Here is a 26740-nt window from a genome sequence, read left to right as displayed (position 1 = left end):
CCCTGCTTCGAAAAGCAGTCTTTTCCCCTTTGGAAATGTGAATTCTTGTAGCCTCGGAGCCGCTTGCGAAACCCTAGGAAGGCCAGGCTTCTACTCACTGCAGGCACGCCCGGGGAGGAAACGAGTATGTTCCCCCAGAGAAACAGGCTGCTTGCAAGTGTCGAGGGGAGCTTCTCAGGTGCCCAGTGGGTCCCGTTTGTTTCCCTTCGCAGCTCCCATCCTGCAGGTCCTTATGCTGGGTGCTAACAAGAGTAGGTGGCTCTGCCGACAAAAGCAGCCTTTTCCCTTTGGAAGCTTGGATTGTAGTGTCTCAGGGGCTGCTTGCCAAACCTTGAAGTTGCCCAGGTTCTAACCTCAATAGGTACGCTTGCGTAGCAAACGAGCACTTTCCCCCGAGAAACCGGGTTCCTGCCACGTTGGAGAAGAGTTAATCCCGCAGACCTCGTTCCTCCTGGGAAAGCGCAAGGCCACACTGAGCCTCAGGGTAGTTCCTAAGTTTCCACCCGGTAAGCTCTGCGTGCCTCGGTTTCCATGAAGTCTCCACCGTTGTTGTGCTTCAATGGAAAGCGAGGATAGCTTTCAGGACTCCAAGCACTCTTGCTCTCGTACCGTTTCCCATGCTACCACACGGATACCCCCCACGTCTCCTCTCTGTCTGCTGAGCCACAAGCTGCATTGTAGGCCCTTCGGAACACTTCTTGCATGCACAGCCCAAGGCGTCACACTGCTCTCTCTCTACCTTTTGAAACCTAGGTTGCCGCAGCTTCTCCCCGCTGACGAAGACAGTCAGAGCCGGTCTCATGTGCTGGGTAACGTGGAGTCATGAGGACAAGGGCCCTACCTGCACTCAGAAAAACACTCTGCTCAGCTCTCTATCCAGGAGCTCACACCGCCTGACTCGGTTTAGCAGGACGTCGATGTGAGGTCCAAGCTGAGCAAAGAGCACAATTCCTCCTTTACCCTGCTAGGCCCCGGAAGAGGTAGTGCCCACAAGGCCTCGCTCAGGCCAGCCCTCCTTCAGGGATCTTGCCACACTTTGAAGCCTGCACAGTAAAAGGTTCTTAGCGAAGTTCCCAGGGTTTCGCCATGCTCCCCCTCGGCAGCTCCACTGCTGCAGGGACTCATGTTTGCTGTGAACTAGGATAGGTGGCCCTGCTTCGAAAAGCAGTCTTTTCCCCTTTGAAAATGCGGATTCTTGTAGCCTCGGAGCTGTTTGCGAAACCCTAGGAAGGCCCAGCTTCTAGTCACTGCAGGCACGCCCGGTGAGGAAACGAGTATGTTCCCCCAGAGAAACAGGCTGCTTGCAAGTGTCGAGGGGAGCTTCTCAGGTGCCCAGTTGGTCCCGTTTGTTTCCCTTCGCAGCTCCCATCCTGCAGGTCCTTATGCTGGGTGCTAACAAGAGTAGGTGGCTCTGCCGACAAAAGCAGCCTTTTCCCTTTGGAAGCTTGGATTCTAGTGTCTAAGGGGCTGCTTGCAAAACCTTGAAGTTGCCCAGGATCTAACCTCCGTAGGTACGCTTGCGTAGCAAACGAGCACTTTCCCCCGAGAAACCGGGTTCCTGCCACGTTGGAGAAGAGTTAATCCCGCAGACCTCGTTCCTCCTGGGAAAGCGCAAGGCCACACTGAGACTCAGGGTAGTGCCTAAGTTTCCACCCGGTAAGCTCTGCGTGCCTCGGTTTCCATGAGGTCTCCACCGTTGTTGTGCTTCAATGGAAAGCGAGGATAGCTTTCAGGACTCCAAGCACTCTTGCCTCCGTACAGTTTCCCATGCTACCACACGGATCCCCCCCACGTCTCCTCTCTGTCTGCTGAGCCACAAGCTGCCGTGTAGGCCCTTCGGAACACTTCTTGCATGCACAGCCCAAGGCGTCACACTGCTCTCTCTCTACCTTTTGAAACCTAGGTTGCCGCAGCTTCTCCCAGCTCAGGAAGACAGTCAGAGCCGGTCTCATGTGCTGGGTAACGTGGACTCAGTGAGGACAAGGGCCCTACCTGCACTCAGAAAAATACTCTGCTCAGCTCTCCATCCAGGAGCTCACACCGCCTGACTCGGTTTAGCAGGACGTCGATGTGAGGTCCAAGCTGAGCAAAGAGCACAATTCCTCCTTTACCCTGCTAGGCCCCGGAAGAGCTAGTGCCAACTAGGCCTTGCTCAGGCCAGCCCTCCTTCAGGGATCTTGCCGCACTTTGAAGCCTGCAAAGTAAAAGGTACTTAGCGAAGTTCCCAGGGTTTCGCCATGCTCTCCCTCGGCAACTCCACTCCTGCAGGGACTCATGTTTGCTGTGAACTAGGATAGGTGGCCCCGCTTCGAAAAGCAGTCTTTTCCCCTTTGAAAATGTGGATTCTTGTAGCCTCGGAGCTGCTTGCGAAACCCTAGGAAGGCCCAGCTTCTACTCACTGCAGGCACGCCCGGGGAGGAAACGAGTATGTTCCCCCAGAGAAACAGGCTGCTTGCAAGTGTCGAGGGGAGCTTCTCAGGTGCCCAGTGGGTCCCGTTTGTTTCCCTTCGCAGCTCCCATCCTGCAGGTACTTATGCTGGGTGCTAACAAGAGTAGGTGGCTCTGCCAACAAAAGCAGCCTTTTCCCTTTGGAAGCTTTGATTCTAGTGTCTAAAGAGCTGCTTGCCAAACCTTGAAGTTGCCCAGGTTGTAACCTCCGTAGGTACGCTTGCGTAGCAAACGAGCACTTTGCCCCGAGAAACCGGGTTCCTGCCAGGTAGGAGGAGAGTTAATCCCGCAGACCTCGTTCCTCGTGGGAAAGCGCAAGGCCACACTGAGCCTCAGGGTAGTGCCTAAGTTTCCACCCGGTAAGCTCTGCGTGCCTCCGTTTCCATGAGGTCTCCTCCGTTGTTGTGCTTCAATGGAAAGCGAGGATAGCTTTCAGGACTCCAAGCACTCTTGCCTCCGTACCGTTTCCCATGCTACCACACGGATCCCCCCCACGTCTCCTCTCTGTCTGCTGAGCCACAAGCAGCCGTGTAGGCCCTTTGGAACACTTCTTGCATGCACAGCCCAAGGCGTCACACTGCTCTCTCTCTACCTTTTGAAACCTAGGTTGCCGCAGCTTCTCCCAGCTCACGAAGACAGTCAGAGCCGGTCTCATGTGCTGGGTAACGTGGATTCAGTGAGGACAAGGACCCTACCTGCACTCAGAAAAACACTCTGCTCAGCTCTCCATCCAGGAGCTCACACCGCCTGACTCGGTTTAGCAGGACGTCGATGTGAGGTCCAAGCTGAGGAAAGAGCACAATTCCTCCTTTACCCTGCTAGGCCCTGGAAGAGGTAGTGCCAACTAGGCCTCCCTCAGGCCAGCCCTCCTTCAGGGATCTTGCCACACTTTGAAGCCTGCACAGTAAAAGGTACTTAGCGAAGTTCCCAGGGTTTCGCCATGCTCTCCCTCGGCAGCTCCACTCCTGCAGGGACTGATGTTTGCTGTGAACTAGGATAGGTGGCCCTGCTTCGAAAAGCAGTCTTTTCCCCTTTGAAAATGTGGATTCTTGTAGCCTCGGAGCTGTTTGAGAAACCCTAGGAAGGCCCAGCTTCTACTCACTGCAGGCACGCCAGGGGAGGAAACGAGTATGTTCCCCCAGAGAAACAGGCTGCTTGCAAGTGTCGAGGGGAGCTTCTCAGGTTCCCAGTGGGTCCCGTTTGTTTGCCTTCGCAGCTCCCATCCCTCAGGTACTTATGCTGTGTGCTAACAAGAGTAGGTGGCTCTGCCGACAAAAGCAGCCTTTTCCCTTTGGAAGCTTGGATTCTAGTGTCTCAGGGGCTGCTTGCCAAACCGTGAAGTTGCCCAGGTTCTAACCTCAATAGGTACGCTTGCGTAGCAAACGAGCACTTTGCCCCGAGAAACCGGGTTCCTGCCAGGTTGGAGGAGAGTTAATCCCGCAGACCTCGTTCCTCCTGGGAAAGCGCAAGGCCACACTGAGCCTCAGGGTAGTGCCTAAGTTTCCACCAGGCAAGCTCTGCGTGTCTCGGTTTCCATGAGGTCTCCACCGTTGTTGTGCTTCAATGGAAAGCGAGGATGGCTTTCAGGACTCCAAGCACTCTTGCCTCCGTACAGTTTCCCATGCTACCACACGGATCCCCCCCACGTCTCCTCTCTGTCTGCTGAGCCACAAGCTGCCGTGTAGGCCCTTCGGAACACTTCTTGCATGCACAGCCCAAGGCGTCACACTGCTCTCTCTCTACCTTTTGAAACCTATGTTGCCGCAGCTTCTCCCAGCTCACGAAGACCGTCAGAGCCGGTCTCATGTGCTGGGTAACGTGGAATCATGAGGACAAGGGCCCTACCTGCACTCAGAAAAACACTCTGCTCAGCTCTCTATCCAGGAGCTCACACCGCCTGACTCGGTTTAGCAGGACGTCGATGTGAGGTCCAAGCTGAGCAAAGAGCACAATTCCTCCTTTACCCTGCTAGGCCACGGAAGAGGTAATGCCAACTAGGCCTCGCTCAGGCCAGCCCTCCTTCAGGGATCTTGCCACACTTTGAAGCCTGCACAGTAAAAGGTACTTAGCGAAGTTCCCAGGGTTTCGTCATGCTCTCCCTCGGCAGCTCCACTCCTGCAGGGACTCATGTTTGCTGTGAACTAGGATAGGTGGCCCTGCTTCGAAAAGCAGTCTTTTCCCCTTTGGAAATGTGGATTCTTGTAGCCTCGGAGCTGCTTGCGAAACCCTAGGAAGGCCAGGCTTCTACTCACTGCAGGCACGCCCGGGGAGGAAACGAGTATGTTCCCCCAGAGAAACAGGCTGCTTGCAAGTGTCGAGGGGAGCTTCTCAGGTGCCCAGTGGGTCCCGTTTGTTTCCCTTCGCAGCTCCCATCCTGCAGGTCCTTATGCTGGGTGCTAACAAGAGTAGGTGGCTCTGCCGACAAAAGCAGCCTTTTCCCTTTGGAAGCTTGGATTCTAGTGTCTCAGGGGCTGCTTGCCAAACCTTGAAGTTGCCCAGGTTCTAACCTCCGTAGGTACGCTTGCGTAGCAAACGAGCACTTTCCCCCGAGAAACCGGGTTCCTGCCACGTTGGAGAAGAGTTAATCCCGCAGACCTCGTTCCTCCTGGGAAAGCGCAAGGCCACACTGAGCCTCAGGGTAGTGCCTAAGTTTCCACCCGGTAAGCTCTGCGTGCCTCCGTTTCCATGAGGTCTCCACCGTTGTTGTGTTTCAATGGAAAGCGAGGATAGCTTTCAGGACTCCAAGCACTCTTGCCTCCGTACCGTTTCCCATGCTACCACACGGATCCCCCCCACGTCTCCTCTCTGTCTGCTGAGCCACAAGCAGCCGTGTAGGCCCTTCGGAACACTTCTTGCATGCACAGCCGAAGGCGTCACACTGCTCTCTCTCTACCTTTTGAAACCTAGGTTGCCGCAGCTTCTCCCAGCTCACGAAGACAGTCAGAGCCGGTCTCATGTGCTGGGTAACGTGGACTCAGTGAGGACAAGGGCCCTACCTGCACTCAGAAAAACACTCTGTTCAGCTCTCCATCCAGGCGGTCACACCGCCTGACTCGGTTTAGCAGGACGTCGATGTGAGGTCCAAGCTGAGCAAAGAGCACAATTCCTCCTTTACCCTGCTAGGCCCCGGAAGAGCTAGTGCCAACTAGGCCTTGCTCAGGCCAGCCCTCCTTCAGGGATCTTGCCGCACTTTGAAGCCTGCAAAGTAAAAGGTACTTAGCGAAGTTCCCAGGGTTTCGCCATGCTCTCCCTCGGCAACTCCACTCCTGCAGGGACTCATGTTTGCTGTGAACTAGGATAGGTGGCCCCGCTTCGAAAAGCAGTCTTTTCCCCTTTGAAAATGTGGATTCTTGTAGCCTCGGAGCTGCTTGCGAAACCCTAGGAAGGCCCAGCTTCTACTCACTGCAGGCACGCCCGGGGAGGAAACGAGTATGTTCCCCCAGAGAAACAGGCTGCTTGCAAGTGTCGAGGGGAGCTTCTCAGGTGCCCAGTGGGTCCCGTTTGTTTCCCTTCGCAGCTCCCATCCTGCAGGTACTTATGCTGGGTGCTAACAAGAGTAGGTGGCTCTGCCAACAAAAGCAGCCTTTTCCCTTTGGAAGCTTTGATTCTAGTGTCTAAAGAGCTGCTTGCCAAACCTTGAAGTTGCCCAGGTTGTAACCTCCGTAGGTACGCTTGCGTAGCAAACGAGCACTTTGCCCCGAGAAACCGGGTTCCTGCCAGGTAGGAGGAGAGTTAATCCCGCAGACCTCGTTCCTCGTGGGAAAGCGCAAGGCCACACTGAGCCTCAGGGTAGTGCCTAAGTTTCCACCCGGTAAGCTCTGCGTGCCTCCGTTTCCATGAGGTCTCCTCCGTTGTTGTGCTTCAATGGAAAGCGAGGATAGCTTTCAGGACTCCAAGCACTCTTGCCTCCGTACCGTTTCCCATGCTACCACACGGATCCCCCCCTCGTCTCCTCTCTGTCTGCTGAGCCACAAGCAGCCGTGTAGGCCCTTTGGAACACTTCTTGCATGCACAGCCCAAGGCGTCACACTGCTCTCTCTCTACCTTTTGAAACCTAGGTTGCTGCAGCTTCTCCCAGCTCACGAAGACCGTCAGAGCCGGTCTCATGTGCTGGGTAACGTGGAGTCATGAGGACAAGGGCCCTACCTGCACTCAGAAAAACACTCTGCTCAGCTCTCTATCCAGGAGCTCACACCGCCTGACTCGGTTTAGCAGGACGTCGATGTGAGGTCCAAGCTGAGCAAAGAGCACAATTCCTCCTTTACCCTGCTAGGCCCCGGAAGAGGTAGTGCCAACTAGGCCTCGCTCAGGCCAGCCCTCCTTCAGGGATCTTGCCACACTTTGAAGCCTGCAGAGTAAAAGGTTCTTAGCGAAGTTCCCAGGGTTTCGCCATGCTACCCCTCGGCAGCTCCACTCCTGCAGGGATCATGTTTGCTGTGAACTAGGATAGGTGGCCCTGCTTCGAAAAGCAGTCTTTTCCCCTTTGGAAATGTGGATTCTTGTAGCCTCGGAGCCGCTTGCGAAACCCTAGGAAGGCCAGGCTTCTACTCACTGCAGGCACGCCCGGGGAGGAAACGAGTATGTTCCCCCAGAGAAACAGGCTGCTTGCAAGTGTCGAGGGGAGCTTCTCAGGTGCCCAGTGGGTCCCGTTTGTTTCCCTTCGCAGCTCCCATCCTGCAGGTCCTTATGCTGGGTGCTAACAAGAGTAGGTGGCTCTGCCGACAAAAGCAGCCTTTTCCCTTTGGAAGCTTGGATTCTAGTGTCTCAGGGGCTGCTTGCCAAACCGTGAAGTTGCCCAGGTTCTAACCTCAATAGGTACGCTTGCGTAGCAAACGAGCACTTTCCCCCGAGAAACCGGGTTCCTGCCACGTTGGAGAAGAGTTAATCCCGAAGACCTCGTTCCTCCTGGGAAAGCGCAAGGCCACACTGAGCCTCAGGGTAGTTCCTAAGTTTCCATCCGGTAAGCTCTGCGTGCCTCGGTTTCCATGAGGTCTCCACCGTTGTTGTGCTTCAATGGAAAGCGAGGATAGCTTTCAGGACTCCAAGCACTCTTGCCTCCGTACAGTTTCCCATGCTACCACACGGATCCCCCCCACGTCTCCTCTCTGTCTGCTGAGCCACAAGCTGCCGTGTAGGCCCTTCGGAACACTTCTTGCATGCACAGCCCAAGGCGTCACACTGCTCTCTCTCTACCTTTTGAAACCTAGGTTGCCGCAGCTTCTCCCAGCTCAGGAAGACAGTCAGAGCCGGTCTCATGTGCTGGGTAACGTGGACTCAGTGAGGACAAGGGCCCTACCTGCACTCAGAAAAATACTCTGCTCAGCTCTCCATCCAGGAGCTCACACCGCCTGACTCGGTTTAGCAGGACGTCGATGTGAGGTCCAAGCTGAGCAAAGAGCACAATTCCTCCTTTACCCTGCTAGGCCCCGGAAGAGGTAGTGCCAACTAGGCCTCGCTCAGGCCAGCCCTCCTTCAGGGATCTTGCCGCACTTTGAAGCCTGCACAGTAAAAGGTACTTAGCGAAGTTCCCAGGGTTTCGCCATGCTCTCCCTCGGCAACTCCACTCCTGCAGGGACTCATGTTTGCTGTGAACTAGGATAGGTGGCCCCGCTTCGAAAAGCAGTCTTTTCCCCTTTGAAAATGTGGATTCTTGTAGCCTCGGAGCTGCTTGCGAAACCCTAGGAAGGCCCAGCTTCTACTCACTGCAGGCACGCCCGGGGAGGAAACGAGTATGTTCCCCCAGAGAAACAGGCTGCTTGCAAGTGTCGAGGGGAGCTTCTCAGGTGCCCAGTGGGTCCCGTTTGTTTCCCTTCGCAGCTCCCATCCTGCAGGTACTTATGCTGGGTGCTAAGAAGAGTAGGTGGCTCTGCCAACAAAAGAAGCCTTTTCCCTTTGGAAGCTTTGATTCTAGTGTCTAAAGGGCTGCTTGCCAAACCTTGAAGTTGCCCAGGTTGTAACCTCCGTAGGTACGCTTGCGTAGCAAACGAGCACTTTGCCCCGAGAAACCGGGTTCCTGCCAGGTAAGAGGAGAGTTAATCCCGCAGACCTCGTTCCTCGTGGGAAAGCGCAAGGCCACACTGAGCCTCAGGGTAGTGCCTAAGTTTCCACCCGGTAAGCTCTGCGTGCCTCCGTTTCCATGAGGTCTCCTCCGTTGTTGTGCTTCAATGGAAAGCGAGGATAGCTTTCAGGACTCCAAGCACTCTTGCCTCCGTACCGTTTCCCATGCTACCACACGGATCCCCCCCACGTCTCCTCTCTGTCTGCTGAGCCACAAGCAGCCGTGTAGGCCCTTTGGAACATTTCTTGCATGCACAGCCCAAGGCGTCACACTGCTCTCTCTCTACCTTTTGAAACCTAGGTTGCCGCAGCTTCTCCCAGCTCACGAAGACAGTCAGAGCCGGTCTCATGTGCTGGGTAACGTGGATTCAGTGAGGACAAGGGCCCTACCTGCACTCAGAAAAACACTCTGCTCAGCTCTCCATCCAGGAGCTCACACCGCCTGACTCGGTTTAGCAGGACGTCGATGTGAGGTCCAAGCTGAGCAAAGAGCACAATTCCTCCTTTACCCTGCTAGGCCCTGGAAGTGGTAGTGCCAACTAGGCCTCGCTCAGGCCAGCCCTCCTTCAGGGATCTTGCCACACTTTGAAGCCTGCACAGTAAAAGGTACTTAGCGAAGTTCCCAGGGTTTCGCCATGCTCTCCCTCGGCAGCTCCACTCCTGCAGGGACTGATGTTTGCTGTGAACTAGGATAGGTGGCCCTGCTTCGAAAAGCAGTCTTTTCCCCTTTGAAAATGTGGATTCTTGTAGCCTCGGAGCTGTTTGCGAAACCCTAGGAAGGCGCAGCTTCTACTCACTGCAGGCACGTCCGGGGAGGAAACGAGTATGTTCCCCCAGAGAAACAGGCTGCTTGCAAGTGTCGAGGGGAGCTTCTCAGGTGCCCAGTGGGTCCCGTTTGTTTGCCTTCGCAGCTCCCATCCCTCAGGTACTTATGCTGTGTGCTAACAAGTGTAGGTGGCTCTGCCGAGAAAAGCAGCCTTTTCCCTTTGGAAACTTGGATTCTAGTGTCTCAGGGGCTGCTTGCCAAACCTTGAAGTTGCCTAGGACCTAACCTCCGTAGGTACGCTTGCGTAGCAAACGAGCACTTTGCCCCGAGAAACCGGGTTCCTGCCAGGTTGGAGGAGAGTTAATCCCGCAGACCTCGTTCCTCCTGGGAAAGCGCAAGGCCACACTGAGCCTCAGGGTAGTGCCTAAGTTTCCACCAGGCAAGCTCTGCGTGTCTCGGTTTCCATGAGGTCTCCACCGTTGTTGTGCTTCAATGGAAAGCGAGGATGGCTTTCAGGACTCCAAGCACTCTTGCCTCCGTACAGTTTCCCATGCTACCACACGGATCCCCCCCACGTCTCCTCTCTGTCTGCTGAGCCACAAGCTGCCGTGTAGGCCCTTCGGAACACTTCTTGCATGCACAGCCCAAGGCGTCACACTGCTCTCTCTCTACCTTTTGAAACCTATGTTGCCGCAGCTTCTCCCAGCTCACGAAGACCGTCAGAGCCGGTCTCATGTGCTGGGTAACGTGGAATCATGAGGACAAGGGCCCTACCTGCACTCAGAAAAACACTCTGCTCAGCTCTCTATCCAGGAGCTCACACCGCCTGACTCGGTTTAGCAGGACGTCGATGTGAGGTCCAAGCTGAGCAAAGAGCACAATTCCTCCTTTACCCTGCTAGGCCACGGAAGAGGTAATGCCAACTAGGCCTCGCTCAGGCCAGCCCTCCTTCAGGGATCTTGCCACACTTTGAAGCCTGCACAGTAAAAGGTACTTAGCGAAGTTCCCAGGGTTTCGTCATGCTCTCCCTCGGCAGCTCCACTCCTGCAGGGACTCATGTTTGCTGTGAACTAGGATAGGTGGCCCTGCTTCGAAAAGCAGTCTTTTCCCCTTTGGAAATGTGGATTCCTGTAGCCTCGGAGCTGCTTGCGAAACCCTAGGAAGGCCAGGCTTCTACTCACTGCAGGCACGCCTGGGGAGGAAACGAGTATGTTCCCCCAGAGAAACAGGCTGCTTGCAAGTGTCGAGGGGAGCTTCTCAGGTGCCCAGTGGGTCCCGTTTGTTTCCCTTCGCAGCTCCCATCCTGTAGGTCCTTATGCTGGGTGCTAACAAGAGTAGGTGGCTCTGCCGACAAAAGCAGCCTTTTCCCTTTGGAAGCTTGGATTCTAGTGTCTCAGGGGCTGCTTGCCAAACCTTGAAGTTGCCCAGGTTCTAACCTCCGTAGGTACGCTTGCGTAGCAAACGAGCACTTTCCCCCGAGAAACCGGGTTCCTGCCACGTTGGAGAAGAGTTAATCCCGCAGACCTCGTTCCTCCTGGGAAAGCGCAAGGCCACACTGAGCCTCAGGGTAGTGCCTAAGTTTCCATCGGGCAAGCTCTGCATGCCTCGGTTTCCATGAGGTCTCCACCGTTGTTGTGCTTCAATGGAAAGCGAGGATAGCTTTCAGGACTCCAAGCACTCTTTCTCTCGTACAGTTTCCCATGCTACCACACGGATCCCCCCCACGTCTCCTCTCTGTCTGCTGAGCCACAAGCTGCCGTGTAGGCCCTTCGGAACACTTCTTGCATGCACAGCCCAAGGCGTCACACTGCTCTCTCTCTACCTTTTGAAACCTAGGTTGCCGCAGCTTCTCCCAGCTCACGAAGACAGTCAGAGCCGGTCTCATGTGCTGGGTAACGTGGACTCAGTGAGGACAAGGGCCCTACCTGCACTCAGAAAAACACTCTGCTCAGCTCTCCATCCAGGAGGTCACACCGCCTGACTCGGTTTAGCAGGACGTCGATGTGAGGTCCAAGCTGAGCAAAGAGCACAATTCCTCCTTTACCCTGCTAGGCCACGGAAGAGGTAATGCCAACTAGGCCTCGCTCAGGCCAGCCCTCCTTCAGGGATCTTGCCACACTTTGAAGCCTGCACTGTAAAAGGTACTTAGCGAAGTTCCCAGGGTTTCGCCATGCTCCCCCTCGGCAGCTCCACTCCTGCAGGGACTCATGTTTGCTGTGAACTAGGATAGGTGGCCCTGCTTCGAAAAGCAGTCTTTTCCCCTTTGGAAATGTGGATTCTTGTAGCCTTGGAGCCGCTTGCGAATCCCTAGGAAGACCAGGCTTCTACTCACTGCAGGCACGCCCGGGGAGGAAACGAGTATGTTCCCCCAGAGAAACAGGCTGCTTGCAAGTGTCGAGGGGAGCTTCTCAGGTGCCCAGTGGGTCCCGTTTGTTTCCCTTCGCAGCTCCCATCCTGCAGGTCCTTATGCTGGGTGCTAACAAGAGTAGGTGGCTCTGCCGACAAAAGCAGCCTTTTCCCTTTGGAAGCTTGGATTCTAGTGTCTCAGGGGCTGCTTGCCAAACCTTGAAGTTGCCCAGGTTCTAACCTCCGTAGGTACGCTTGCGTAGCAAACGAGCACTTTCCCCCGAGAAACCGGGTTCCTGCCACGTTGGAGAAGAGTTAAGCCCGCAGACCTCGTTCCTCCTGGGAAAGCGCAAGGCCACACTGAGCCTCAGGGTAGTGCCTAAGTTTCCATCGCGCAAGCTCTGCATGCCTCGGTTTCCATGAGGTCTCCACCGTTGTTGTGCTTCAATGGAAAGCGAGGATAGCTTTCAGGACTCCAAGCACTCTTGCCTCCGTACAGTTTCCCATGCTACCACACGGATCCCCCCCACGTCTCCTCTCTGTCTGCTGAGCCACAAGCTGCCGTGTAGGCCCTTCGGAACACTTCTTGCATGCACAGCCCAAGGCGTCACACTGCTCTCTCTCTACCTTTTGAAACCTAGGTTGCCGCAGCTTCTCCCAGCTCAGGAAGACAGTCAGAGCCGGTCTCATGTGCTGGGTAACGTGGACTCAGTGAGGACAAGGGCCCTACCTGCACTCAGAAAAACACTCTGCTCAGCTCTCCATCCAGGAGGTCACACCGCCTGACTCGGTTTAGCAGGACGTCGATGTGAGGTCCAAGCTGAGCAAAGAGCACAATTCCTCCTTTACCCTGCTAGGCCACGGAAGAGGTAATGCCAACTAGGCCTCGCTCAGGCCAGCCCTCCTTCAGGGATCTTGCCACACTTTGAAGCCTGCACAGTAAAAGGTACTTAGCGAAGTTCCCAGGGTTTCGTCATGCTCTCCCTCGGCAGCTCCACTCCTGCAGGGACTCATGTTTGCTGTGAACTAGGATAGGTGGCCCTGCTTCGAAAAGCAGTCTTTTCCCCTTTGGAAATGTGGATTCTTGTAGCCTCGGAGCTGCTTGCGAAACCCTAGGAAGGCCAGGCTTCTACTCACTGCAGGCACGCCCGGGGAGGAAACGAGTATGTTCCCCCAGAGAAACAGGCTGCTTGCAAGTGTCGAGGGGAGCTTCTCAGGTGCCCAGTGGGTCCCGTTTGTTTCCCTTCGCAGCTCCCATCCTGCAGGTCCTTATGCTGGGTGCTAACAAGAGTAGGTGGCTCTGCCGACAAAAGCAGCCTTTTCCCTTTGGAAGCTTGGATTCTAGTGTCTCAGGGGCTGCTTGCCAAACCTTGAAGTTGCCCAGGTTCTAACCTCCGTAGGTACGCTTGCGTAGCAAACGAGCACTTTCCCCCGAGAAACCGGGTTCCTGCCACGTTGGAGAAGAGTTAATCCCGCAGACCTCGTTCCTCCTGGGAAAGCGCAAGGCCACACTGAGCCTCAGGGTAGTGCCTAAGTTTCCACCCGGTAAGCTCTGCGTGCCTCGGTTTCCATGAGGTCTCCACCGTTGTTGTGTTTCAATGGAAAGCGAGGATAGCTTTCAGGACTCCAAGCACTCTTGCCTCCGTACCGTTTCCCATGCTACCACACGGATCCCCCCCACGTCTCCTCTCTGTCTGCTGAGCCACAAGCAGCCGTGTAGGCCCTTCGGAACACTTCTTGCATGCACAGCCGAAGGCGTCACACTGCTCTCTCTCTACCTTTTGAAACCTAGGTTGCCGCAGCTTCTCCCAGCTCACGAAGACAGTCAGAGCCGGTCTCATGTGCTGGGTAACGTGGACTCAGTGAGGACAAGGGCCCTACCTGCACTCAGAAAAACACTCTGTTCAGCTCTCCATCCAGGCGGTCACACCGCCTGACTCGGTTTAGCAGGACGTCGATGTGAGGTCCAAGCTGAGCAAAGAGCACAATTCCTCCTTTACCCTGCTAGGCCCCGGAAGAGGTAGTGCCAACTAGGCCTCGCTCAGGCCAGCCCTCCTTCAGGGATCTTGCCACACTTTGAAGCCTGCACTGTAAAAGGTACTTAGCGAAGTTCCCAGTGTTTCGCCATGCTCCCCCTCGGCAGCTCCACTCCTGCAGGGACTCATGTTTGCTGTGAACTAGGATAGGTGGCCCTGCTTCGAAAAGCAGTCTTTTCCCCTTTGGAAATGTGGATTCTTGTAGCCTTGGAGCCGCTTGCGAAACCCTAGGAAGGCCAGGCTTCTACTCACTGCAGGCACGCCCGGGGAGGAAACGAGTATGTTCCCCCAGAGAAACAGGCTGCTTGCAAGTGTCGAGGGGAGCTTCTCAGGTGCCCAGTGGGTCCCGTTTGTTTCCCTTCGCAGCTCCCATCCTGCAGGTCCTTATGCTGGGTGCTAACAAGAGTAGGTGGCTCTGCCGACAAAAGCAGCCTTTTCCCTTTGGAAGCTTGGATTGTAGTGTCTCAGGGGCTGCTTGCCAAACCTTGAAGTTGCCCAGGTTCTAACCTCAATAGGTACGCTTGCGTAGCAAACGAGCACTTTCCCCCGAGAAACCGGGTTCCTGCCACGTTGGAGAAGAGTTAATCCCGCAGACCTCGTTCCTCCTGGGAAAGCGCAAGGCCACACTGAGCCTCAGGGTAGTGCCTAAGTTTCCACCCGGTAAGCTCTGCGTGCCTCCGTTTCCATGAGGTCTCCTCCGTTGTTGTGCTTCAATGGAAAGCGAGGATAGCTTTCAGGACTCCAAGCACTCTTGCCTCCGTACCGTTTCCCATGCTACCACTCGGATCCCCCCCACGTCTCCTCTCTGTCTGCTGAGCCACAAGCAGCCGTGTAGGCCCTTCGGAACACTTCTTGCATGCACAGCCCAAGGCGTCACACTGCTCTCTCTCTACCTTTTGAAACCTAGGTTGCCGCAGCTTCTCCCAGCTCACGAAGACAGTCAGAGCCGGGCTCATGTGCTGGGTAACGTGGATTCAGTGAGGACAAGGGCCCTACCTGCACTCAGAAAAACACTCTGCTCAGCTCTCCATCCAGGAGCTCACACCGCCTGACGCGGTTTAGCAGGACGTCGATGTGAGGTCCAAGCTGAGCAAAGAGCACAATTCCTCCTTTACCCTGCTAGGCCCCGGAAGAGGTAGTGCCAACTAGGCCTCGCTCAGGCCAGCCCTCCTTCAGGGATCTTGCCACACTTTGAAGCCTGCACAGTAAAAGGTACTTAGCGAAGTTCCCAGGGTTTCGCCATGCTCTCCCTCGGCAGCTCCACTCCTGCAGGGACTCATGTTTGCTGTGAACTAGGATAGGTGGCCCTGCTTCGAAAAGCAGTCTTTTCCCCTTTGAAAATGTGGATTCTTGTAGCCTCGGAGCTGTTTGCGAAACCCTAGGAAGGCCCAGCTTCTACTCACTGCAGGCACGCCCGGGGAGGAAACGAGTATGTTCCCCCAGAGAAACAGGCTGCTTGCAGGTGTCGAGGGGAGCTTCTCAGGTGCCCAGTGGGTCCCGTTTGTTTCCCTTCGCAGCTCCCATCCTGCAGGTCCTTATGCTGGGTGCTAACAAGAGTAGGTGGCTCTGCCGACAAAAGCAGCCTTTTCCCTTTGGAAGCTTTGATTCTAGTGTCTAAGGGGCTGCTTGCCAAACCTTGAAGTTGCCCAGGTTCTAACCTCCGTAGGTACGCTTGCTTAGCAAACGAGCACTTTCCCCCAAGAAACCGGGTTCCTGCCACGTTGGAGAAGAGTTAATCCCGCAGACCTCGTTCCTCCTGGGAAAGCGCAAGGCCACACTGAGCCTCAGGGTAGTGCCTAAGTTTCCACCCGGTAAGCTCTGCGTGCCGCCGTTTCCATGAGGTCTCCACCGTTGTTGTGCTTCAATGGAAAGCGAGGATAGCTTTCAGGACTCCAAGCACTCTTGCCTCCGTACCGTTTCCCATGCTACCACACGGATCCCCCCCACGTCTCCTCTCAGTCTGCTGAGCCACAAGCTGCCGTGTAGGCCCTTTGGAACACTTCTTGCATGCACAGCCCAAGGCGTCACACTGCTCTCTCTCTACCTTTTGAAACCTAGGTTGCCGCAGCTTCTCCCAGCTCACGAAGACAGTCAGAGCCGGTCTCATGTGCTGGGTAACGTGGAGTCATGAGGACAAGGGCCCTACCTGCACTCAGAAAAACACTCTGCTCAGCTCTCTATCCAGGAGCTCACACCGCCTGACTCGGTTTAGCAGGACGTCGATGTGAGGTCCAAGCTGAGCAAAGAGCACAATTCCTCCTTTACCCTGCTAGGCCCCGGAAGAGGTAGTGCCAACAAGGCCTCGCTCAGGCCAGCCCTCCTTCAGGGATCTTGCCACACTTTGAAGCCTGCACAGTAAAAGGTACTTAGCGAAGTTCCCAGGGTTTCGCCATGCTCTCCCTCGGCAGCTCCACTCCTGCAGGGACTCATGTTTGCTGTGAACTAGGATAGGTGGCCCTGCTTCGAAAAGCAGTCTTTTCCCCTTTGAAAATGTGGATTCTTGTAGCCTCGGAGCTGCTTGCGAAACCCTAGGAAGGCCAGGCTTCTACTCACTGCAGGCACGCCCGGGGAGGAAACGAGTATGTTCCCCCAGAGAAACAGGCTGCTTGCAAGTGTCGAGGGGAGCTTCTCAGGTGCCCAGTGGGTCCCGTTTGTTTCCCTTCGCAGCTCCCATCCTGCAGGTCCTTATGCTGGGTGCTAACAAGAGTAGGTGGCTCTGCCGACAAAAGCAGCCTTTTCCCTTTGGAAGCTTGGATTCTAGTGTCTCAGGGGCTGCTTGCCAAACCTTGAAGTTGCCCAGGTTCTAACCTCAATAGGTACGCTTGCGTAGCAAAGGAGCACTTTCCCCCGAGAAACCGGGTTCCTGCCACGTTGGAGAAGAGTTAATCCCGCAGACCTCGTTCCTCCTGGGAAAGCGCAAGGCCACAGTGAGCCTCAGGGTAGTTCCTAAGTTTCCACCCGGTAAGCTCTGCGTGCCTCGGTTTCCATGAGGTCTCCACCGTTGTTGTGCTTCAATGGAAAGCGAGGATAGCTTTCAGGACTCCAAGCACTCTTGCTCTCGTACTGTTTCCCATGCTACCACACGGATCCCCCCCACGTCTCCTCTCTGTCTGCTGAGCCACAAGCTGCATTGTAGGCCCTTCGGAACACTTCTTGCATGCACAGCCCAAGGCGTCACACTGCTCTCTCTCTACCTTTTGAAACCTAGGTTGCCGCAGCTTCTCCCCGCTGACGAAGACAGTCAGAGCCGGTCTCATGTGCTGGGTAACGTGGACTCAGTGAGGACAAGGGCCCTACCTGCACTCAGAAAAACACTCTGCTCAGCTCTCCATCCAGGAGGTCACACCGCCTGACTCGGTTTAGCAGGACGTCGATGTGAGGTCCAAGCTGAGCAAAGAGCACAATTCCTCCTTTACCCTGCTAGGCCACGGAAGAGGTAATGCCAACTAGGCCTCGCTCAGGCCAGCCCTCCTTCAGGGATCTTGCCACACTTTGAAGCCTGCACAGTAAAAGGTACTTAGCGAAGTTCCCAGGGTTTCGTCATGCTCTCCCTCGGCAGCTCCACTCCTGCAGGGACTCATGTTTGCTGTGAACTAGGATAGGTGGCCCTGCTTCGAAAAGCAGTCTTTTCCCCTTTGGAAATGTGGATTCTTGTAGCCTCGGAGCTGCTTGCGAAACCCTAGGAAGGCCAGGCTTCTACTCACTGCAGGCACGCCCGGGGAGGAAACGAGTATGTTCCCCCAGAGAAACAGGCTGCTTGCAAGTGTCGAGGGGAGCTTCTCAGGTGCCCAGTGGGTCCCGTTTGTTTCCCTTCGCAGCTCCCATCCTGCAGGTCCTTATGCTGGGTGCTAACAAGAGTAGGTGGCTCTGCCGACAAAAGCAGCCTTTTCCCTTTGGAAGCTTGGATTCTAGTGTCTCAGGGGCTGCTTGCCAAACCTTGAAGTTGCCCAGGTTCTAACCTCCGTAGGTACGCTTGCGTAGCAAACGAGCACTTTCCCCCGAGAAACCGGGTTCCTGCCACGTTGGAGAAGAGTTAATCCCGCAGACCTCGTTCCTCCTGGGAAAGCGCAAGGCCACACTGAGCCTCAGGGTAGTGCCTAAGTTTCCACCCGGTAAGCTCTGCGTGCCTCCGTTTCCATGAGGTCTCCTCCGTTGTTGTGCTTCAATGGAAAGCGAGGATAGCTTTCAGGACTCCAAGCACTCTTGCCTCCGTACCGTTTCCCATGCTACCACACGGATCCCCCCCACGTCTCCTCTCTGTCTGCTGAGCCACAAGCAGCCGTGTAGGCCCTTCGGAACACTTCTTGCATGCACAGCCCAAGGCGTCACACTGCTCTCTCTCTACCTTTTGAAACCCAGGTTGCCGCAGCTTCTCCCAGCTCACGAAGACAGTCAGAGCCGGTCTCATGTGCTGGGTAACGTGGACTCAGTGAGGACAAGGGCCCTACCTGCACTCAGAAAAACACTCTGCTCAGCTCTCCATCCAGTAGCTCACACCGCCTGACTCGGTTTAGCAGGACGTCGATGTGAGGTCCAAGCTGAGCAAAGAGCACAATTCCTCCTTTACCCTGCTAGGCCCCGGAAGTGGTAGTGCCAACTAGGCCTCGCTCAGGCCAGCCCTCCTTCAGGGATCTTGCCACACTTAGAAGCCTGCACAGTAAAAGGTACTTAGCAAAGTTCCCAGGGTTTCGTCATGCTCTCCCTCAGCAGCTCCACTCCTGCAGGGACTCATGTTTGCTGTGAACGAGTATAGGTGGCCCTGCTTCGAAAAGCAGTCTTTTCCCCTTTGAAAATGCGGATTCTTGTAACCTCGGAGCTGTTTGCGAAACCCTAGGAAGGCCCAGCTTCTAGTCACTGCAGGCACGCCCGGTGAGGAAACGAGTAATTTCCCCCAGAGAAACAGGCTGCTTGCAAGTGTCGAAGGGAGCTTCTCATGTGCCCAGTGGGTCCCGTTTGTTTCCCTTCGCAGCTCCCATCCTGCAGGTCCTTATGCTGGGTGCTAACAAGAGTAGGTGGCTCTGCCGACAAAAGCAGCCTTTTCCCTTTGGAAGCTTTGATTCTAGTGTCTAAGGGGCTGCTTGCCAAACCTTGAAGTTGCCCAGGTTCTAACCTCCGTAGGTACGCTTGCTTAGCAAACGAGCACTTTCCCCCGAGAAACCGGGTTCCTGCCACGTTGGAGAAGAGTTAATCCCGCAGACCTCGTTCCTCCTGGGAAAGCGCAAGGCCACACTGAGCCTCAGGGTAGTGCCTAAGTTTCCACCCGGTAAGCTCTGCGTGCCTCCGTTTCCATGAGGTCTCCACCGTTGTTGTGTTTCAATGGAAAGCGAGGATAGCTTTCAGGACTCCAAGCACTCTTGCCTCCGTACCGTTTCCAATGCTACCACAGGGATCCCCCCCACGTCTCCTCTCTGTCTGCTGAGGCACAAGCAGCCGTGTAGGCCCTTCGGAACACTTCTTGCATGCACAGCCCAAGGCGTCACACTGCTCTCTCTCTACCTTTTGAAACCTAGGTTGCCGCAGCTTCTCCCAGCTCAGGAAGACAGTCACAGCCGGTCTCATGTGCTGGGTAACGTGGACTCAGTGAGGACAAGGGCCCTACCTGCACTCAGAAAAACACTCTGCTCAGCTCTCCATCCAGGAGCTCACACCGCCTGACTCGGTTTAGCAGGACGTCGATGTGAGGTCCAAGCTGAGCAAAGAGCACAATTCCTCCTTTACCCTGCTAGGCCCCGGAAGAGGTAGTGCCAACTAGGCCTCGCTCAGGCCAGCCCTCCTTCAGGGATCTTGCCGCACTTTGAAGCCTGCACAGTAAAAGGTACTTAGCGAAGTTCCCAGGGTTTCGCCATGCTCTCCCTCGGCAACTCCACTCCTGCAGGGACTCATGTTTGCTGTGAACTAGGATAGGTGGCCCCGCTTCGAAAAGCAGTCTTTTCCCCTTTGAAAATGTGGATTCTTGTAGCCTCGGAGCTGTTTGCGAAACTCTAGGAAGGCCCAGCTTCTAGTCACTGCAGGCACGCCCGGGGAGGAAACGAGTATGTTCCCCCAGAGAAACAGGCTGCTTGCAAGTGTCGAGGGGAGCTTCTCAGGTGCCCAGTGGGTCCCGTTTGTTTCCCTTCGCAGCTCCCTTCCTGCAGATACTTATGCTGGGTGCTAACAAGAGTAGGTGGCTCTGCCAACAAAAGCAGCCTTTTCCCTTTGGAAGCTTTGATTCTAGTGTGTAAAGGGCTGCTTGCCAAACCTTGAAGTTGCCCAGGTTGTAACCTCCGTAGGTACGCTTGCGTAGCAAACGAGCACTTTGCCCCGAGAAACCGGGTTCCTGCCAGGTAGGAGGAGAGTTAATCCCGCAGACCTCGTTCCTCGTGGGAAAGCGCAAGGCCACACTGAGCCTCAGGGTAGTGCCTAAGTTTCCACCCGGTAAGCTCTGCGTGCCTCCGTTTCCATGAGGTCTCCACCGTTGTTGTGCTTCAATGGAAAGCGAGGATAGCTTTCAGGACTCCAAGCACTCTTGCCTCCGTACAGTTTCCCATGCTACCATACGGTTCCCCCCCACGTCTCCTCTCTGTCTGCTGAGCCACAAGCTGCCGTGTAGGCCCTTCGGAACACTTCTTGCATGCACAGCCCAAGGCGTCACACTGCTCTCTCTCTACCTTTTGAAACCTAGGTTGCCGCAGCTTCTCCCAGCTCACGAAGACAGTCAGAGCCGGTCTCATGTGCTGGGTAACATGGACTCAGTGAGGACAAGGGCCCTACTTGCACTCAGAAAAACACTCTGCTCAGCTCTCCATCCAGGAGCTCACACCGCCTGACTCGGTTTAGCAGGACGTCGATGTGAGGTCCAAGCTGAGCAAAGAGCACAATTCCTCCTTTACCCTGCTAGGCCCCGGAAGAGGTAGTGCCAACAAGGCCTCGCTCAGGCCAGCCCTCCTTCAGGGATCTTGCCACACTTTGAAGCCTACACAGTAAAAGGTACTTAGCGAAGTTCCCAGGGTTTCGCCATGCTCTCCCTCGGCAGCTCCACTCCTGCAGGGACTCATGTTTGCTGTGAACTAGGATAGGTGGCCCTGCTTCGAAAAGCAGTCTTTTCCCCTTTGAAAATGTGGATTCTTGTAGCCTCGGAGCTGTTTGAGAAACCCTAGGAAGGCCCAGCTTCTACTCACTGCAGGCACGCCCGGTGAGGAAACGAGTATGTTCCCCCAGAGAAACAGGCTGCTTGCAAGTGTCGAGGGGAGCTTCTCAGGTGCCCAGTGGGTCCCGTTTGTTTCCCTTCGCAGCTCCCATCCTGCAGGTCCTTATGCTGGGTGCTAACAAGAGTAGGTGGCTCTGCCGACAAAAGCAGCCTTTTCCCTTTGGAAGCTTGGATTCTAGTGTCTAAGGGGCTGCTTGCAAAACCTTGAAGTTGCCCAGGATCTAACCTCCGTAGGTACGCTTGCGTAGCAAACGAGCACTTTCCCCCGAGAAACCGGGTTCCTGCCACGTTGGAGAAGAGTTAATCCCGCAGACCTCGTTCCTCGTGGGAAAGCGCAAGGCCACACTGAGACTCAGGGTAGTGCCTAAGTTTCCACCGGGCAAGCTCTGCGTGCCTCGGTTTCCATGAGGTCTCCACCGTTGTTGTGCTTCAATGGAAAGCGAGGATAGCTTTCAGGACTCCAAGCACTCTTGCCTCCGTACAGTTTCCCATGCTACCACACGGATCCCCCCCACGTCTCCTCTCTGTCTGCTGAGCCACAAGCTGCCGTGTAGGCCCTTCGGAACACTTCTTGCATGCACAGCCCAAGGCGTCACACTGCTCTCTCTCTACCTTTTGAAACCTAGGTTGCCGCAGCTTCTCCCAGCTCAGGAAGACAGTCACAGCCGGTCTCATGTGCTGGGTAACGTGGACTCAGTGAGGACAAGGGCCCTACCTGCACTCAGAAAAACACTCTGCTCAGCTCTCCATCCAGGAGCTCACACCGCCTGACTCGGTTTAGCAGGACGTCGATGTGAGGTCCAAGCTGAGCAAAGAGCACAATTCCTCCTTTACCCTGCTAGGCCCCGGAAGAGGTAGTGCCAACTAGGCCTCGCTCAGGCCAGCCCTCCTTCAGGGATCTTGCCGCACTTTGAAGCCTGCACAGTAAAAGGTACTTAGCGAAGTTCCCAGGGTTTCGCCATGCTCTCCCTCGGCAACTCCACTCCTGCAGGGACTCATGTTTGCTGTGAACTAGGATAGGTGGCCCCGCTTCGAAAAGCAGTCTTTTCCCCTTTGAAAATGTGGATTCTTGTAGCCTCGGAGCTGTTTGCGAAGCTCTAGGAAGGCCCAGCTTCTAGTCACTGCAGGCACGCCCGGGGAGGAAACGAGTATGTTCCCCCAGAGAAACAGGCTGCTTGCAAGTGTCGAGGGGAGCTTCTCAGGTGCCCAGTGGGTCCCGTTTGTTTCCCTTCGCAGCTCCCATCTCTCAGGTACTTATGCTGTGTGCTAACAAGAGTAGGTGGCTCTGCCAACAAAAGCAGCCTTTTCCCTTTGGAAGCTTTGATTCTAGTGTCTAAAGGGCTGCTTGCCAAACCTTGAAGTTGCCCAGGTTGTAACCTCCGTAGGTACGCTTGCGTAGCAAACGAGCACTTTCCTCCGAGAAACCGGGTTCCTGCCAGGTAGGAGGAGAGTTAATCCCGCAGACCTCGTTCCTCGTGGGAAAGCGCAAGGCCACACTGAGCCTCAGGGTAGTGCCTAAGTTTCCACCCGGTAAGCTCTGCGTGCCTCCGTTTCCATGAGGTCTCCACCGTTGTTGTGCTTCAATGGAAAGCGAGGATAGCTTTCAGGACTCCAAGCACTCTTGCCTCCGTACCGTTTCCCATGCTACCACACGGATCCCCCCCCACGTCTCCTCTCTGTCTGCTGAACCACAAGCTGCCGTGTAGGCCCTGCGGAACACTTCTTGCATGCACAGCCCAAGGCGTCACACTGCTCTCTCTCTACCTTTTGAAACCTAGGTTGACGCAGCTTCTCCCAGCTCACGAAGACAGTCAGAGCCGGTCTCATGTGCTGGGTAACGTGGACTCAGTGAGGACAAGGGCCCTACCTGCACTCAGAAAAACACTCTGCTCAGCTCTCCATCCAGGAGCTCACACCGCCTGACTCGGTTTAGCAGGACGTCGATGTGAGGTCCAAGCTGAGCAAAGAGCACAATTCCTCCTTTACCCTGCTAGGCCCCGGAAGAGGTAGTGCCAACTAGGCCTCGCTCAGGCCAGCCCTCCTTCAGGGATCTTGCCACACTTTGAAGCCTGCACAGTAAAAGGTACTTAGCGAAGTTCACAGGGTTTCGCCATGCTCTCCCTCGGCAGCTCCACTCCTGCAGGGACTCATGTTTGCTGTGAACTAGGATAGGTGGCCCTGCTTCGAAAAGCAGTCTTTTCCCCTTTGAAAATGTGGATTCTTGTAGCCTCGGAGCTGTTTGCGAAACCCTAGGAAGGCGCAGCTTCTACTCACTGCAGGCACGCCCGGGGAGGAAACGAGTATGTTCCCCCAGAGAAACAGGCTGCTTGCAAGTGTCGAGGGGAGCTTCTCAGGTGCCCAGTGGGTCCCGTTTGTTTCCCTTCGCAGCTCCCATCCTGCAGGTACTTATGCTGGGTGCTAACAAGAGTAGGTGGCTCTGCCGACAAAAGCAGCCTTTTCCCTTTGGAAGCTTTGATTCTAGGGTCTAAGGGGCTGCTTGCCAAACCTTGAAGTTGCCCAGGTTCTAACCTCCGTAGGTACGCTTGCTTAGCAAACGAGCACTTTCCCCCGAGAAACCGGGCTCCTGCCACGTTGGAGAAGAGTTAATCCCGCAGACCTCGTTCCTCCTGGGAAAGCGCAAGGCCACACTGAGCCTCAGGGTAGTGCCTAAGTTTCCACCCGGTAAGCTCTGCGTGCCTCCGTTTCCATGAGGTCTCCACCGTTGTTGTGCTTCAATGGAAAGCGAGGATAGCTTTCAGGACTCCAAGCACTCTTGCTCTCGTACCGTTTCCCATGCTACCACACGGATCCCCCCCACGTCTCCTCTCTGTCTGCTGCGCCACAAGCTGCATTGTAGGCCCTTCCGAACACTTCTTGCATGCACAGCCCAAGGCGTCACACTGCTCTCTCTCTCTACCTTTTGAAACCTAGGTTGCCGCACCTTCTCCCCGCTGACGAAGACAGTCAGAGCCGGTCTCATGTGCTGGGTAACGTGGACTCAGTGAGGACAAGGGCCCTACCTGCACTCAGAAAAACACTCTGCTCAGCTCTCCATCCAGGAGCTCACACCGCCTGACTCGGTTTAGCAGGACGTCGATGTGAGGTCCAAGCTGAGCAAAGAGCACAATTCCTCCTTTACCCTGCTAGGCCCCGGAAGAGGTAGTGCCAACTAGGCCTCGCTCAGGCCAGCCCTCCTTCAGGGATCTTGCCACACTTTGAAGCCTGCACAGTAAAAGGTACTTAGCGAAGTTCCCAGGGTTTCGTCATGCTCTCCCTCGGCAGCTCCACTCCTGCAGGGACTCATGTTTGCTGTGAACTAGGATAGGTGGCCCTGCTTCGAAAAGCAGTCTTTTCCCCTTTGGAAAAGTGGATTCTTGTAGCCTCGGAGCTGCTTGCGAAACCCTAGGAAGGCCAGGCTTCTACTCACTGCAGGCACGCCCGGGGAGGAAACGAGTATGTTCCCCCAGAGAAACAGGCTGCTTGCAAGTGTCGAGGGGAGCTTCTCAGGTGCCCAGTGGGTCCCGTTTGTTTCCCTTCGCAGCTCCCATCCTGCAGGTCCTTATGCTGGGTGCTAACAAGAGTAGGTGGCTCTGCCGACAAAAGCAGCCTTTTCCCTTTGGAAGCTTGGATTCTAGTGTCTCAGGGGCTGCTTGCCAAACCTTGAAGTTGCCCAGGATCTAACCTCCGTAGGTACGCTTGCGTAGCAAACGAGCACTTTCCCCCGAGAAACCGGGTTCCTGCCACGTTGGAGAAGAGTTAATCCCGCAGACCTCGTTCCTCCTGGGAAAGCGCAAGGCCACACTGAGACTCAGGGTAGTGCCTAAGTTTCCACCGGGCAAGCTCTGCGTGCCTCGGTTTCCATGAGGTCTCCACCGTTGTTGTGCTTCAATGGAAAGCGAGGATAGCTTTCAGGACTCCAAGCACTCTTGCCTCCGTACAGTTTCCCATGCTACCACACGGATCCCCCGCACGTCTCCTCTCTGTCTGCTGAGCCACAAGCTGCCGTGTAGGCCCTTCGGAACACTTCTTGCATGCACAGCCCAAGGCGTCACACTGCTCTCTCTCTACCTTTTGAAACCTAGGTTGCCGCAGCTTCTCCCAGCTCAGGAAGACAGTCAGAGCCGGTATCATGTGCTGGGTAACGTGGACTCAGTGAGGACAAGGGCCCTACCTGCACTCAGAAAAACACTCTGCTCAGCTCTCCATCCAGGAGCTCACACCGCCTGACTCGGTTTAGCAGGACGTCGATGTGAGGTCCAAGCTGAGCAAAGAGCACAATTCCTCCTTTACCCTGCTAGGCTCCGGAAGAGGTAGTGCCAACTAGGCCTCGCTCAGGCCAGCCCTCCTTCAGGGATCTTGCCGCACTTTGAAGCCTGCACAGTAAAAGGTACTTAGCGAAGTTCCCAGGGTTTCGCCATGCTCTCCCTCGGCAACTCCACTCCTGCAGGGACTCATGTTTGCTGTGAACTAGGATAGGTGGCCCCGCTTCGAAAAGCAGTCTTTTCCCCTTTGAAAATGTGGATTCTTGTAGCCTCGGAGCTGTTTGCGAAACCCTAGGAAGGCCCAGCTTCTAGTCACTGCAGGCACGCCCGGGGAGGAAACGAGTATGTTCCCCCAGAGAAACAGGCTGCTTGCAAGTGTCGAGGGGAGCTTCTCAGGTGCCCAGTGGGTCCCGTTTGTTTCCCTTCGCAGCTCCCATCTCTCAGGTACTTATGCTGTGTGCTAACAAGAGTAGGTGGCTCTGCCAACAAAAGCAGCCTTTTCCCTTTGGAAGCTTTGATTCTAGTGTCTAAAGGGCTGCTTGCCAAACCTTGAAGTTGCCCAGGTTGTAACCTCCGTAGGTACGCTTGCGTAGCAAACGAACACTTTCCTCCGAGAAACCGGGTTCCTGCCAGGTAGGAGGAGAGTTAATCCCGCAGACCTCGTTCCTCGTGGGAAAGCGCAAGGCCACACTGAGCCTCAGGGTAGTGGCTAAGTTTCCACCCGGTAAGCTCTGCGTGCCTCCGTTTCCATGAGGTCTCCACCGTTGTTGTGCTTCAATGGAAAGCGAGGATAGCTTTCAGGACTCCAAGCACTCTTGCCTCCGTACCGTTTCCCATGCTACCACACGGATCCCCCCCCACGTCTCCTCTCTGTCTGCTGAGCCACAAGCTGCCGTGTAGGCCCTGCGGAACACTTCTTGCATGCACAGCCCAAGGCGTCACACTGCTCTCTCTCTACCTTTTGAAACCTAGGTTGACGCAGCTTCTCCCAGCTCACGAAGACAGTCAGAGCCGGTCTCATGTGCTGGGTAACGTGGACTCAGTGAGGACAAGGGCCCTACCTGCACTCAGAAAAACACTCTGCTCAGCTCTCCATCCAGGAGCTCACACCGCCTGACTCGGTTTAGCAGGACGTCGATGTGAGGTCCAAGCTGAGCAAAGAGCACAATTCCTCCTTTACCCTGCTAGGCCCCGGAAGAGGTAGTGCCAACTAGGCCTCGCTCAGGCCAGCCCTCCTTCAGGGATCTTGCCACACTTTGAAGCCTGCACAGTAAAAGGTACTTAGCGAAGTTCCCAGGGTTTCGCCATGCTCTCCCTCGGCAGCTCCACTCCTGCAGGGACTCATGTTTGCTGTGAACTAGGATAGGTGGCCCTGCTTCGAAAAGCAGTCTTTTCCCCTTTGAAAATGTGGATTCTTGTAGCCTCGGAGCTGTTTGCGAAACCCTAGGAAGGCGCAGCTTCTACTCACTGCAGGCACGCCCGGGGAGGAAACGAGTATGTTCCCCCAGAGAAACAGGCTGCTTGCAAGTGTCGAGGGGAGCTTCTCAGGTGCCCAGTGGGTCCCGTTTGTTTCCCTTCGCAGCTCCCATCCTGCAGGTCCTTATGCTGGGTGCTAACAAGAGTAGGTGGCTCTGCCGAC

Source organism: Balaenoptera physalus (assembly GCF_965194825.1).
Source record: "Balaenoptera physalus genome assembly, chromosome: 13".
In the NCBI taxonomy this organism is placed as follows: Eukaryota; Metazoa; Chordata; class Mammalia; order Artiodactyla; family Balaenopteridae; genus Balaenoptera; species Balaenoptera physalus.
Note: the sequence above shows the minus strand (reverse complement) of the source record.